General features: G+C 42.9%; 1 protein-coding gene across 1 annotated transcript in view; it reads left to right on the forward strand.

Moving 5' to 3' along the window:
- Positions 1-2,015: 2,015 nt before the first annotated feature.
- Positions 2,016-15,890, forward strand: part of LOC131705081 (uncharacterized) — a 48,676-nt gene continuing 34,801 nt past the window's right edge. Inside the window, exon 1 of the mRNA XM_059007285.1 lies at positions 2,016-2,081. The gene's annotated coding sequence lies outside the window, so the exon portion shown is untranslated. The remainder of the gene's footprint in view (positions 2,082-15,890) is intronic.

A 15,890-nucleotide genomic window follows, 5' to 3' on the forward strand; every position in this document is an offset into this window, starting at 1 on the left:
GTTTTATAGCCAGTTGCGTATGTTGATGATGTCATGCAGCGTGGACGCCATGATTTTCACAGTAGCAACTTCCCTTGAACAAGCCTAACAGATGATCATACTGAGATGTTTTATTCCAATTTTTGTTTCAATCGGATAAGCGGTTTCAGAGAAGAAGATGTTTGAATTTTGATGATTTTATATTTTTATGTAATTAATCAATGTGGTTGCCAAACCACAGAACCAATCAGCTTCATATTAACAACAGTTAATCATGGACTATCCCTCAACATGTATAGCAATTTTCAGAACTCTGCAGTAAGCGGTTTCCGATACATAGGCGTTTTAACAAATTCCGCAAAATCCAATATGGCTGCCGAACCATGTGACTTACGCAGTTTTGGACACCAGTCTGATTATCTGAACATAGCCACCTACCTACACATTCGATTTCATAAGCCTGCGATGAGGTCTCGGAAGAAAGAATAATAATAATAATAATAATAATAATAATAATAATAATAATAATAATAATAATAATATACACAGCAATAACAATAGGCTTCCCCAGCATTTGGCTAGGAATCCTAATAATAATAAACACAAGTATTAAATCACGCAAATAGTGGAAGGTAAGCGTTCACAGTTTATATTAAAATTGCAGCATGTTTTTGAAATAATATCGATTTATATACTTGTGTTTACGTAATACTGGCCTCTATACTCAGAACTGTTGGTATTTCAGTGTTGTGGTAAACATTTTTCCAAATAATTTCTTTTTGCACTTTGTCAGAAAATCGAAGCGGTACTCAAACAAAATCTTCTAAAATAAGGGAATTCAGTGAGCACAAATTCAGTCTTATATCCTTCGTTACAATCCGTCAATTTAGGATTCAATCAGTGAAAACAACATGTACATTAACAGGTAGATTGCCTTCCTCCCAGGAAAACAAGATGAAAACAGATCAGCAAAAGTGATGAACTACGATTCAACTGTTTCCAAAGGGTACTTATTACTGGCATGTTCCTTGTTTTTACAGGAACCAGCTGAAAACAAGCTCTTCGTGGTTTGGGGTACCATTTATTTAAAAAAAAAAATACATTGTAAATTGGCGTTCCTTATTAATACATTTTGCTACTGACACTTTTGAGTAAAGAGGCCACTGTAGCTAACTGCAGTTACAGTCCTGATTGGCAGGATATATGTATACAAGAAAATATCTCCCTTTCTACATTATTCTAGCAACATGTAGTCTATTCCCCCCTCGGCTTAAAGCACCTAAACCTCATCTGCACCTGGTCTCACTGTTTGAATGTTTTGCACTCTGCAGTTGAGTTCTTATCTCCTGAGTTCTGAGAGCACAGTATTTAGAAAGCTTGACTTCCCAGAAGCCTTAGGGTGTGGTTGGTGGTTTTTTATTTCTTCTTGAAGTTTCATGTAAGCACTGTAAAACAATAAATGAAAATAAAATATCAAACTTTAAAAACCTCAGTCTTACAAATATTTCAGAAAATACAAAAATAAAAAAACGGATCTTACTCATCACTAAATTCATCTTCACGCCATGGATTAGGGAGAAGTGGCTCTGGTCTCGGCTGTTCTGCAAAATAAGGAGAGATACGTAAATATGCACAACTCTGTTTTTTTCTGTGGTAAAGATGAGGCTTTTAATATGATTTACCTCTTGATGACAATCCTCCCATTGCAGCAGACGTTGAGATGAGGATATGTATTGTGGAAGGTGCTCAGAGGTTACAGAAGTAATGATACTATTAAAGAAAAACAAACTATATATATATATATATATATACTGTGTGTGTGTATATATATATATATATATATATATATATATATATATATATATATATATATATATATATATATATACAGTATATGGTAGATGAGGTGACACCCCCTGATGAAAGGAAATCTAAATCCAGTCTATATTTGGTTAAATGGGAGGGGCATGGTAAGATTCTTCTAGTAAATGACTGTGTCTGAACAGACTGTTTGCCACATGTAGGATCTGATGCTGTGAACACACAACACATTGTCACCAGAATACAGTATTTCCAGTTGCAGAGAGGAGCAGGAGAAGAAGGTAGGGCACACTTTATCTACTTATACTTATTGGGTGGTTTGGGTTGGCTGAAATGTGACAGATTGCATAAAAAAAGCATTGATAAATTCAGACAATAAAACTAAAGGTTTGATACTATTTTGGGATCATCTGATAGCAATAACAAGTGTTATTTAATCTGTAGTATTTTGTATTTAATTATATCCTGATATAACTATCACTGACACTGTTATCTGCTCCGTTATTGAATCGTATTTTGTCATATACTTGTACTTGCTAGAACCAAAGTCATTGTATTTTATCTTGCTCTTAATTGTATTAATACTTGTACTGTGATTCTTAAAATGCATTCTTGTTTATGACTGTAAGTCACCCTGGATAAGGGTGTCTGTTAAGAAATAAATAATAATAATAATAATAATAATAATAATAATAATTTCCACTCAGGTTTTAAGATTTCAGAACTTCTAGGGCTTAGGGACAGAAAATGTTTTGTTTTTTAAATGTTAAAGCATTAAGGAAATATTTAGCCTCTGGCTTCTAGAGAATTTATTTCTGGTATATTTCTTGTTTTTACTAATGACAGAAACCCGCTGGTCAGGTCTTTTTTTGCATGTGTCCAGCTGCTATTAGTGCTATAACCTAATATCTACAACTAACCTAATCTTTACCCCCAAACCTAATCTCAAACTCTAATCCTAACTGTGTTACTATTAAAGTCATTTTGCCGAGTCAGCAACACAATCTAATCAGCTATAGGCGTACATTAATCGTTTTTTGCACTTTGCACGTTTTCTCCATAATGAATACACATATTATTGATCTCTATCGTGTGTCCAAACTGGAGCATGTTTAAGACTTCAGAGCATGACCAGAATTCACATTGTTTGGGATTGTATTAAATACACTGAAAAAGAAAAACGAGGTTGCCGTTCTAGTTCTGCAGATTACATACATGTGTTGAAGAAAACCTGGCTAAACAGTGCAGATAACCACATATGGGAGATAATGACATCAGTTGTGATAAAAAATGTGTACAGTAAAATATTGACGTCTTGAATATAAAACAGACATGTGTTGCACAGCCTAACTGTAAATATTGAATCTAAAAAGAAAACATGTCTTTACTATTTAATTTGCATTATCAAAAACCAGCTCGACCTTGTGGTCTTTTTAGGTATCGCGCAAGTAAATTCTATACACAGATTTTACCCCCCCAAAGAGAAAATTAAAAGAAAATTATTATTATTTTATTATTATTATTTGTTTATTTAGCAGACGCCTTTATCCAAGGCGACTTACAGAGACTCGGGTGTGTGAACTATGCATCAACTGCAGAGTCACTTACATTTACGTCTCACCTGAAAGACGGAGCACAAGGAGGTTAAGTGACTTGCTCAGGGTCACACAATGAGTCAGTGGCTGAGGTGGGATTTGAACCGGGGACCTTCTGGTTACAAGCCATTTTCTTTAACCACTGGACCACACAGCCTCCTAAAATGATAGCCCCACCCCTGTTTTGTTGTACCTGTGCCCCACACATGCACGTCTTTCAGACAAATGCCAGACAGAGGTGCTTGATTTTACTGTTGGATTGTCTGCAGTTCATTTATTTAGGGCAGCAGTATGGAGTAGAGGTTAGGCCTGGCCTGTAAGAAAAAAAAACTCCAATTTGTTCCAAGTAGAGTCAGAGCACCCTTACAGCAGCAATAGTTCCCAGTCCGATTTCTATTCCTCAATGGCACACACAGGTCTAAATACCAGACAAGGCTGAAGTTGGCTTCTTATTCGCCTGTTTCTCAATCGCTTTTTTCTTATTCACTGGTTCTTATTCAGACTTTGATCTGCTTCAAAATGAATGATTGGCTTTGTATGTAAGGGGTTAAATCACATTGGGCTGCTAATTTCTCTGTGGATTTTTATAGAGGGGCAGCTCCTAAACACTATTCATTTCTTTTTTGCTCAGCCCAACAGTTGGCATGTTATCCGATTAATGAAAATTGAATAGGTAACTGGGGTATTTCAGGGGTAAAATCGCTTTGGGCCACTTACTTCAAAGCTGATTCTCACAGAGGGGGAACCCCTCTACGTCCCTCATGGGTATTTATCCCGGCCCCAAACCGATTTTGATAGATAAACAGTGGGCAAACATGGCACAGACAGTGCATTTCAGCTTCTTATTCACATCCCGCAAATGTAACACAAATCGAATAAGTAACTGGGGTATTTTGGGGGTTAAATCACTCTGGGCAACAGATTACAAAGTGGAACCCCTCTATGTCACCCATTGGTAGTTATCCCGGCCCAAAACGTATTTTGATGCACTATTATTATTTATAGTTACCAACTTTCCGAAGCCTAAATCCGGGAGTCATAATTTACAAAGACTGTAACTCAGTAAGAGTTTCCGTGCTCATCCAGTCTGCAGTAACGAGGTGTGAACTCAAAACATATGACTATATCTATATGACCATATGAAAATATATGACTTAAGAATTTGATTTAGTATAATACACTACTCATTTTCATGAACTGAGAAGACATTTGTGTTTATTATTATTATTATTATTATTATTATTATTATTATTATTATTATTATTATTATTATGTATTAATTTATCTGACCTTTATCTAAGGTGACTTACAAGTATTACAATAGAAAATACAATATACAAAAATATTCAAAAGTTGAAATCAGTGTTCTCCACAGAGAAATTAGTAGCCCAATATGATTTAACCCATTACAGACAATGCCAATCATTCAGTCTGAAGCAGATTAAAGTCTGAATAAGAAACGGCAAACACGTGAATAAGAAACAGGCAAATAAGAAGCCAACTTCAGCCTCGTAAATACCAGGGCGGACACATTCTTTCTCATGACCGCGCTGCCGCTCAAAACAAGAAATAGAAAACAAAACTTAACTTTTGTGTGTTGTAATGATTCCTGTACCTTTAAGGATGTGTTGGCTCCACTCATATATCGTGTGTGTGAGTTAGCGCAGAGAGAGTGTGAGAGTGAGAGCACACGTGTAGTTTGGAACTCCTATATAAATCATATATAAATCATATGGATTATTATTATATTATTTCCTAGCATTCCGATTGTACTCGGATTAATCTCTTGTGAACAGTTCGAAAGGTCTTCCATTGATAAAGTGGATATGTTTGTTTTATGCCGGATTGCATGTGGCTCATTTCTGAAAAGGATCCAAACCTCATTGATGGTCCGGGGTCCAGCCTCCAGACCCTCACAGTGTGCTGATGCGCAAAGCAGGCTGCAATGTGGTTGATTCCTGGAGCCAGCATTACACCAGTCACCAACAAACAATGGACAGGACCATCATCTGCAGGCCTGAACTGGCCATCTGGCAGCTCTGGCAAATGCCAGAGGGGCCAGTGCATTAGTGGGCCAGTGTTCATGAGTGAAAAAAAAAGTAAACCTATTTTTTTCTTTTTTTTCTGCTTTCGCTATTGTGTACGTGTAGATTAAAGATAAGACCGTAGTGAAAGTAGAAAGTAGGTTCATCTGTATGTTCGACATGTCAAGTCTCCCGCATTGGACGTGAGACTCACACATTAGCATGCTATCTCACGCTCACATGCATTCCTAAGCTTATCTCATGCATTGTCAGTGCAGTACAGTATATGTACCGGCATATATAAAGATTTAAAATAGTTTTACTCAAGTGCCTCAGAGACAACAATACAGATCCACAGCCTCAGGCACAGGGCTTAACCAAGCTTGTGTACTGTGGTAACCATGGAGACTACATGCCCGCGAGAGGAGAGGAGCAACTGTTCAGCCAATTGTATTGCCGTGCGGGTGCTGGCATTTAGCGTTTCAACCAATTGGCACCAGGCAATAATGAGCAAGGGCGGGCGTTCTTGTTTTCAACCTATCAGTGATTGTATCCGCACCAAGCACTACGAGAAACAGTGTTTACTGTACTTGATGCTTTCACTAACTGTGATGTCGGCTGGCAAACTTTAAAAGTACATTTCAAACTTATAAAATGCCACATTTAAAACAATCACACATGTGCATCAATTCTAGGTCAGACTACGCAGCATAAACTGTGCAAACAGCTGATCCCTACAAGAAAATCGTTTGAACACTAATTTGAATAAAGTATAATAATGTGTATTTTTATTTTTTCTACACCTCATTAATGCAGTGGTTTCATTTGCATGGTAGTTTCTATACTGTCACTTATAAATTCTGTGACGTGAATAGAAAATACATTTTAATTGATACGTTTTAATTGATACATTTTAATTTGTCCCAGTGCTAAACAAAAATATTGTGTTGCATGTTCGATTTTGCTAAGATCATAATATTGCTACTGCATCATAAAGAAAATACAGCTGCATAAGGATTATACCTTTCTACCACAGAATATGTTCTTAAAAATAGCGGAGGGGAGTGGCTTATGAACAGTAAGTACACAAGTTTCTTATTATGTATAATATTTAAGTTAAAGTTGCCAATTGTCCTGGGAAAATATAAATCAAATTCTGTTTTAAGTATTATTTATTTATTTATTTATTTATTTATTTATTTATTTATTTATTAGCAGACACCTTATCCAAAAAATACATTTCAAGAATCACACTACAAGTATTAATACAATTAAGAGCATGATAAAATATATTAACTTCAGTTCTAGTAAGTACAACTATATTACAAAATACAAATCAATAACAGGGCAGAAAACAGTGTCAGTGATAGTTACATCAGGATATGATTAAGTGCAAAATACTACAGACTGAATAACACTTATGGCAGATTACAGTACTCTGTAAAGTACAGGATTAAATGCATTAAAATAGGGAGCAGATAAGTGCAAGTAAAGTGCATTAAGGAAGAGCGATAGTGTCCAGAGGGAAAAAAGGAGTTCTACAGGTGCTATCTGAAGAGGTGAGTCTTGAGGAGGTGCCGGAAAGGTGGTCAGGGACTGGGCAGTCCTGACATCTGTTGGAAGGTCATTCCACCACTGCGGGATGAGGGTGGAGAAGGAGTGGGCCTCTGGAGGCAGGGGAGCGTAGAGGAGGTACAGCCAGTCTTCTAGTGCAGGAGGAGCAGAGAGGTCGAGAGGGGGTGTAGGGAGAGATGAGGGTCTGGAGGTAGGTATGTGCAGTCTGGTCAAGGCATATGTAGGCAAGCCAGTGGAGTGAGTGGAGCAGTGGAGTTGCGTGGGACAAGCGAGGCAGAGAGAACATCAGGCGAGCAGCGGAGTTCTGGATGAGCTGAAGTGGACGGGTGGCGGACGCAGGGAGGCCAGCCTGGAGGGAGTTGCAGTAGTCTAGGCGGGAGAGTACCAGGGCCTGGACCAAAAGCTGGGTGGCATAGTTGGTGAGGAAGGGTTGGATTCTTCGGATGTTGCTCAGGAAGAATCAGCAAGTGGGTGCCAGTGGAGATGTGCTGGGAATATGAGAGGCAGGGGTCCAGAGTGACTCCAAGGTTATTAGCTGAGGAGGAGGGAGAGAATGTGGTAGATTCCAGAGGAATGGAGATAGAGAGATCAGAGGAGGGGGAGGAGGAGGAGGGAGGTGAGAGAAAGCGGTGGAGGCAAGGACAGAGGGAGAGAGAGAGCAGAGGTTACGGCAAGAGGTGACAGAGGGGGTAGGAGGAGCAGGGAGAGATGGGAGAGACCGAGAAAAAGAGATGAAATAGTGATCAGAGAGGTCCAGGGGGGTGACAAAGAGGGTGGAGGGGCAGCAGGCAGTTTAGCAACAGCCAACCAGCCGTGTGTTCCTCCACCGGGCTCTGTTTACATACACCCTGCTGTAGAGTAGACCTTGCCCACCTAGGTGAGTTGGGCCTTCATAACAAACAACAGTGTGTTCACCCCCAACTGTCTTTACTGTGTTGCTGTTTACTTTTTAGCTTGCCCGCTGTGGCTTCGGCCCTTGTGTCTCCCTGGTACACGCTACGCGCTCACCAGGTGTGTGACCATGCGGTTAGGGTAGGCACTGCTGCATAGCTGCCCCCCTGGATGCTTTGATACCTCGGTGCAAGCTCAGCCCTCAGTACTTCGGTACCTCGGCGTGCACAGTGCACAGTGCCTGGTGCTAGCAGTGTCCAGTGCATGCATTGTTCATAGCACTTGACACACGGTGCTGCATGGTACTCAGCGCATGGCACCCAGCACACACAGTGCTAGTGCACACGGTGCACTTGGTGCATACAGTGTTCGGTGCACACCGTGCACACTATACATGGTGCAATCAGTGCCTGATATGGACACTGTTCGGCACACTCCTCCGTAATGATGGGCAAGGCCAAAATCCCTCAGGAAGACAGGAACACCCTGTGTGCGAGATGGTTGGGCGTCCAGCATGCCACCTTGGCCCATGACAGGGATATGGCCTCTACCATCTGTGCAGCTTTACAGCCCCATGTACTGGAAAACTGTCTGGAAAGGGCTACAAGGGCGAGTTCCGCGTCCTCTGTGGCCGGACCGTTGGTGGCTCTTGGAGCCCCAGAGCCTCCGCGGACTGTCCCAGGACCCCCTGCTGGAAATTCCCCACACACAGGCCACCCGGAGCCGCAGGCGAGAAGGGTGAAACGCTCCAAACCTTAAGACCCAGGTGGCCCTGGCCCTGTCCAAGCAGGCGCCTGTGGCCCCGGTCGCAGTCCCTGGCTTCCTTCTCCTCTGGAATGGAGGTAGGAGGGAAGGCCAAGGCCCCTGCCGAGGCGGGGGCTTCGAGGTGGACTAGCGTACCACCACTGTGAAGCTCGACCTCGGCACTAATGGGACGCACTGCAACCTTTTTACAGGTCCCCTGGATGTTCGCGGCAGAACCACGCCAGTCCGTGTTTTAGACGCAGGCAGTGGCTCCTCACCCTCAAAAGTTTCCAGCCTTCCCGGACTTCATGGAGGAAGTATGCTCCTCCTGGAATCGTCTGTCCTCAGCCCCAAGTGTGCTGAAGCAAGCCAAGCAGCTTGCTTCCTTGGAAGGTGCAGAGAAACTGGGCCTGGCGGGGTTTCCCCCAGTAGACTCCACCATCACGGCCTTGGTCAAGGCTCCGCTGGTGGGAGGATTGACCAGAGACCCGATGTGCCCAAACCCGCAATGCAGGGTGACAGAGACACACCTCAGGAGGGTGTACGCAGCGGAGGCACAGCTAACCCACCTGGAAAACATGGCGGGTATGCTGATGGCCTGCATGAATGCAGTACTGCGTGAGACCCCGCTCCTGAAACCGGTGGCCACCAAGTTACGCCTCCTGTCGGGCACGCTGCTTCAGATCTCTGGGCTCCAAGGGCAAGCTCTTGGCCAGAGTGGCTAGCTTGGTTGTGGCTAGGTTAGATACGCCAATATCCCTGGGACATACCTTTGGTCCAGCTGTGGAGGAGATCCTGCAGCGATTCCACCGAGAACGGGTGACCTGAGGCATCACCTACAGGGCACAACAGCAGAGAATAACAGGGCCCTCCCAAGGGGCAGGTAAAAGCAGGATGTGGCCAGCCCACACATCAGCATCCCAGGAGGCGGTTCCAGGGACACTATAGCCCCAGCAGGGACCCTGAAGGCTTACGGCCTCAGACCCCCTTTTCGGCACACAAACTGCATTATTGCGCACTTGCACCTTGGACACCTGGGAGCTCAGTTCCGCTTTGGATCTCCTCCCTTTCGAGTATTCACAAGTACTTTCGTGACAGACCCTCTCCAGGCCTCAGTACATCAGAAGGAAGTGGCCGTCTTGATGTGCAAGTGAGCCATTCATCTTGTAGACCCCACCTCCCACGGAGAGGGGTACTACTCGAGATATTTTCATGTGCCCAAAAAAGATGCCGGCCTGCTCCCCATCCTAGACCTGAGGCTCCTCAATGGGATCTTAAAATAAAGGAGGTTCCAGATGCTGACGATGACATTCTCCAGTCAGTCAGGCCGGGCAACTGGTTCACTTATTGAATGCGTAATTTCACGTTCCTATTCGTCCAGAGTACAGAAAGTATCTCCGTTTCGCCTTTCAGGGAAGCGTTTATGAGTTTCCTGTGCTGCCATTCGGCCTCTCCCTCTCTCCTCGTACATTCTCAAAGTGTAGAGACGTTATCACAAAAATAGGAGGAGTGGCAAACACTGTTGCAACAGCAAAGGTCACTCAAAATGATCTAGACAGCATTCAGAACTGGGTAGACACATGGCAAATGGCATTTAATAAAGAAAAGTGTAAAGTAATGCACGCAGGCAATAAAAATGTGCATTATAAATATCATATGGGAGATACTGAAATTGAAGAAGGGAACTATGAAAAAGACCTAGGAGTTTATGTTGATTCAGAAATGTCTTCATCTAGACAATGTGGGGAAGCTATAAAAAAGGCCAACAAGATGCTTGGATATATTGTGAGAAGTGTTGAATTTAAATCAAGGGAAGTAATGTTAAAACTTTGCAATGCATTAGTAAGACCTCACCTAGAATATTGTGTTCAATTCTGGTCACCTCGTTACAAAAAGGATATTGCTGCTCTAGAAAGAGTGCAAAGAAGAGCAACCAGAATTATCCCGGGTTTAAAAGGCATGTCGTATGCAGACAGGCTAAAAGAATTGAATCTATTCAGTCTTGAACAAAGAAAACTACATGGTGATCTGATTCAAACATTCAAAATCCTAAAAGGTATAGACAATGTCGACCCAGGAGACTTTTTTGAGTTGAATAAAGAAACAAGGACCAGGGGTCACAAATGGAGATTAGATAAAGGGGCACTCTGAACAGAAAATAGGAGGCACTTTTTACACAGAGAATTGTGAGGGTCTGGAACCAACTCCCCAGTAATGTTGTTGAAGCTGACACCCTGGGATCCTTCAAGAAGCTGCTTGATGAGATTCTGGGATCAATAAGCTACTAACAACCAAACGTGCAAGATGGTCTGAATGGCCTCCTTTCATTTGTAAACTTTCTTATGTTCTTATGCATCTCAGGGGTTCAGAGTAATCTCGACGACTGGTTGATCTGTTCCCAGTCGCGAGAGAGAGCAGTGGCCCAAACGGCAGTGACAGAGCATCTGGTGAGGCTGGGCCTCACCATCAATGATGCAAAGAGTCAGCTTACACCGATGAAGTGCAAGATGTACTTGGGGCTCCGGCTGGACTCCAGAATAATGCGTACATACCTGTCGGACAACAGAGTAGCAGCTATTTTTTGTTTCGACAGGGATCGCAGGTCACTCTGGTATTGTCTGATGGCCGCAGCCATATCAGACATTCATCTGGGTCTACTCCGCATGCACCCGCTAGAAGCGTTTCTCAATGCCTTTCATCTACACCCCATGCGCAACAGACACTGTCGGCTGACGGTATCTCATATGTGCTCGGCAGCCCTACGCTGGTGGAGGACAACCTCTCACTTGCGCGAGGTTGTGCAGATGGGAGTGGTGCTAAACCACCATGTGGTGATGACAGACGTCTCCAACTTGGGTTGGGGGGCGGTCTGGAAAGGCAGAGGAGTCTGCAGATCTTGGTCGGACCGCTGGACATCCCTGCATATAAACTTGCTGGAGTTGCAGGCGGTCTCCTTTGCTCTCCACCACTTCCTCCAGGTTGTGTGGGACACACATGTGTTGATACGGACGGACAACACACAGTGGTAGCTTATGTCAACCACCAGAGTGGCCTACGGTCCCTGGGGTTACATCACATTGCCTTCAGGCTTTTGACATGGGCGCAGAGGAACTTGCTGTCCCTACAGACAACGCACATTCCTGGAGTGGCGAATTTGGCTGCAGACCTCCTCTCCAGGGAAGGACCATATCTGTCAGAGTGGCGACTCCACCCTCAGGTGGTGGAGCACATTTGGGAATGATTTGGGAAAGCGCAGGTCGACGCTCTAGCTTACGAGTGGCCCAGAATGCTCCTATATGCATTTCCACCAATACCGTTACTCCCGGCCTTTCTCGAAAAGGTCCAGTTAGAGGATGTGTCAGTTCTCCTAGTGGCCCCCAGGTGGCCCAGGAGAATCTGGTTCTCGATCCTGTGCCAGCTCTTACAAGGCCAGCCCTGGGAGATCCCGCTTTGCCTGGATCTCCTCAGTCAGACTGGAGGCACTCTTTGGCATCTGGAACCAGGCAGGTTCCAGCTATGGGTCAGGCCCGTGAAAGAGACTGCTGGTTAGATCTAGGGCTATCAGACATGGTTGTGTGTACATTGCAGAATGCTAGGGCAGATTCCACTGGAAGTATTTCCAGAATTGGTGTCTGACTAAGAGTCATGACCCAATCTCTTGCCCCATGTCAGTTATCTTACAGTTTCTACAAGAACTGCTTGATGCTGGTAGGTCACCTTCCACTTTGAAGGTGTATTTAGCAGTTATTTCTGAGTGCGCATTTCTTGGCTACCCGGTTTCTTAAAAGTGCATGGCGATTACGTCCTCCCAGGAGGACTGTTCTCCCCGTATGGAGCCTTGACATTGTATTGAAGGCTATCACAAAGGCCCCGTTTGAGCCAATATACTCCATAGAGTTGAAGTATATGTCTATGAAGACAGCCTTCCTCATGGCTATCACCTCCACTAAGCAGCAAGTCAGTGAGCTGCAGGCGCTGTCCGTGCACAGCTCCTGCATGCGTATTTGGGAGGATGGCAGCAGGGTGTCACTGCGTACAAACCCTGCATTCCTCAAGGTGATCACAGTCTTCCACATGAAGAAGTCTGTGGAACTGGAGTCTTCCATCCACCCATTTTCTTCGGAGGATAATGAGAAATTGAATTTCCTCTGCCCAGTGCAGGCATTGAGATGCTACGTAAATAGGACAAGAGCTCTGCGTCATTCTGACCAGCTCTTTGTCTGTCACAGGATATGGATCCAAGGACAGCCCATCTCAAAGCAGCAACTGTTGCATTGGATTATGGACACAGTCTCAACTCCGTATGATGGTGCTGGTTTGCCCCCACCTGGGAGGGTAGCTGCACTTCCACTAGATGGTTAGCTACATCTCTTCAGAGGGGCCTTGATGTCTGATATTTGTAATGTGGCTAGCTGGGCTGCGCTGCATACTTTCTACAGATTCTACTGCCTTTATGTGGTAGATCCTTCCTAACCTTCATTAGGCACGAGGGTCCTTGAAGTTATAAGCTCACACCGCTAACCCTTGGGTTATGTGGTTCTGATGCATCCCTCATATGCTGCTCTGTTATTCTTTCCCATAAGAAATGTTGGTGGTCGTCTTCCAATTGAAAGGGAATGTTAGGTTACTTACCAACCACGAGATCGCATCGGTTGCCCTCACGCGTTTGATGAAAAAAGAGAAATGACTTCCTCAGGATGACGATTTTAATCCCCCGATGGGGTGGACCGAGTGCGTCATCCCAGGAAAGGGCCTATCGGCAGCTCTGATAAAGAGCTCAGTAATACCTACCAAATAGGCAGGCATATCCCATAAGTAATGTTGGTGATCGTCTTTGAATTGAAAGGGAACCAGGTAGGCAGCGACTTCGGAGTTAAGAAAGAAGCCATCACTCGCAGGTTACTGTACAATTACTGTTTGTTTTGTACTTTTTTAAAAATCTTTGTGTGGAGATGGCTTATAGTAAACCGCTTAGCAACACTGCGTATTGTAGCCTAATTAATCTCGTTTATGTTTGCTTATTTTTAAAACAAATAATTTTCCCATGTTTAAAGCAGTCTTTGGCTCTGGGGCTGTTTAAAAAAATAGCTACTATGTATTTTTAGTGTCCTGTCTTCATTTCTTTTTTCTTTAGTATAGTGTGCACTTCCGATGATGATATAAAATAACAGTTTGAAATACGGCAACTGAATGGCGTTGACATAGTTGATTTTCATTGGTCAAGTTGCCTTGCTACGGTGCATACAGCACTACTGTTGGATGACAATGATGTGTGAGTGGAATCCAACCCTGATCCATTCTATACGGCCGAACTTTATGATCCGGCTCCAGTGAAACTAAACTCCATTCCTTTTTTTAAATCATGTTAATACAATGTGCTACTGAGCTTACAATCTGAAGTGCTAAGATCAGGATTTTAAGTCAGTTTGCGTAAAAATGATGCAGCATACAGATTTAAAATCAAGGGTCCTGGAATGACAACTGAAAGTGCAGAGCCAGGAAAAAAAAAAACAGTGCCCCCCATCCCGTCATCAAATTGTACCCTGTATACGTGTGTGTGTGATATATATATATATATATATATATATATATATATATATATATATATATATCAAAGTATTCAGACCCCTGACCAATTCTCTCATACTACTGAATTACAAATGGTACACTGAAATTTTATTCTGTTTGATATTTTATTTTAAAACACTGAAACTCAAAATCAATTATTGTACGGTGACATTGGTTTTATGTTGGGAAATATTTTTAAGAAAAATAAAAAACTGAAATATCTTGTTTGCATAAGTATTCAACCCCCACACATTAATATTTGGTAGAGCCATCTTTCACTGCAATAACAGCTTTAAGTCTTTTGGGGTAAGTATGTAGCAGCTTTGCACAGTGTCGGAGTGATTTTGGCCCATTCTTCTTGGCAGATTTGCTCCAGGTTGTTCAGGGTGGTTGGACGACGCTTGTGGACAGAAATTTTCAAATATTGCCACAGATTCTCAATGGTAATGAGATCAGGACTTTGATTGGGCCACTGTAGGACATTCACCTTTTTGTTCTTGAGCCACTCCAATGTTGCTTTGGCCTTGTGCTTGGGATCATTGTCCCAAGCTTCAGTTTTTTAGCGGACTGAAGCAGGTTCTCTTGCAGTATTTCCCTGTATTTTGCTCCATCCATTTTTCCTTCAATTTTAACAAGATGACCAGTCCCTGCTGATGACAAGCATCCCCACAGCATGATGCTGCAACACCATACTTCACTGTAGGGATGGTGTGTCTTGAGGCATGGGGACTGTTAGGTTTGTTGCACACATAGTGCTTTGAGTTTTGGACAAAAAGCTCTATCTTGGTCTCATCTGACCAAAAAACCTTTTCCCACATCGCAGCTGGGTCACTCTCATGCTTTCTGGCAAACTCCAGACGTGCTTTCAGATGGTACTTTTTGAGTAACGGCTTCTTTCTTGCCAGTGTTATGCAGAGCTCTTGATATGGTTGACTGGTGCACCATTACTCCACTCCCAGCCACTGAACTCTGTAGCTCCTTCAAAGTGATTGTTGGCCTCTCTGTGGTTTCTCTCATAAGTCTCCTTCTTGTTTGAGCGCCGAGTTTTGAGGGATGGCCTTTTCTTGGCAGTGCCTGGTTGATGTGATGCAGCTTCCACTTCCTGATTATTGATCCAACTGTGCTCACTGGGATATCCAAACACTTAGATGTTATTTTGTACTCTTTCCCTAATCTATGCATTTGTATTACTTTATCTCTAACTTCTGTAGAATGCTGTTTGGTCTTCATTTTCCTTCCGATTCACAGCCTGAGCAATGATCCTTCAACAGTGGGGTTTTTATCCAGAAAATGTGACAGCAACTTTAATGGTTCACAGGCGGAGGCCAATGGTAAGGTAACTGTGTCCTCGTTAGGGCAATTTCTTTCATCGGTGTAAACTGGGAGCTTCCACAGCACAGGGGTTGAATACTTATGCAAGCAAGATATTTCAGTTTTTTATTTTTCTTAAAAATATTTCCCAACATAAAACCAATGTCACCATACAATAATTGATTTTGAGTTTGTATTTTAAAATAAAATATCAAACAGAACGAAATTTCAATGTACCATTTGTAATTCAGTAATTTGAGAGAATTGGTCCGGGGTCTGAATACTTTTGCAAGGCACACTGTATATATATATATATATATATACACACACACACAGTGCATATAGGATGTCTACACCCCCTTGAACTTTTTTCACAATTTGT

This window comes from Acipenser ruthenus, chromosome 34 (genome assembly GCF_902713425.1).
Source record: "Acipenser ruthenus chromosome 34, fAciRut3.2 maternal haplotype, whole genome shotgun sequence".
Taxonomy (NCBI): Eukaryota; Metazoa; Chordata; class Actinopteri; order Acipenseriformes; family Acipenseridae; genus Acipenser; species Acipenser ruthenus.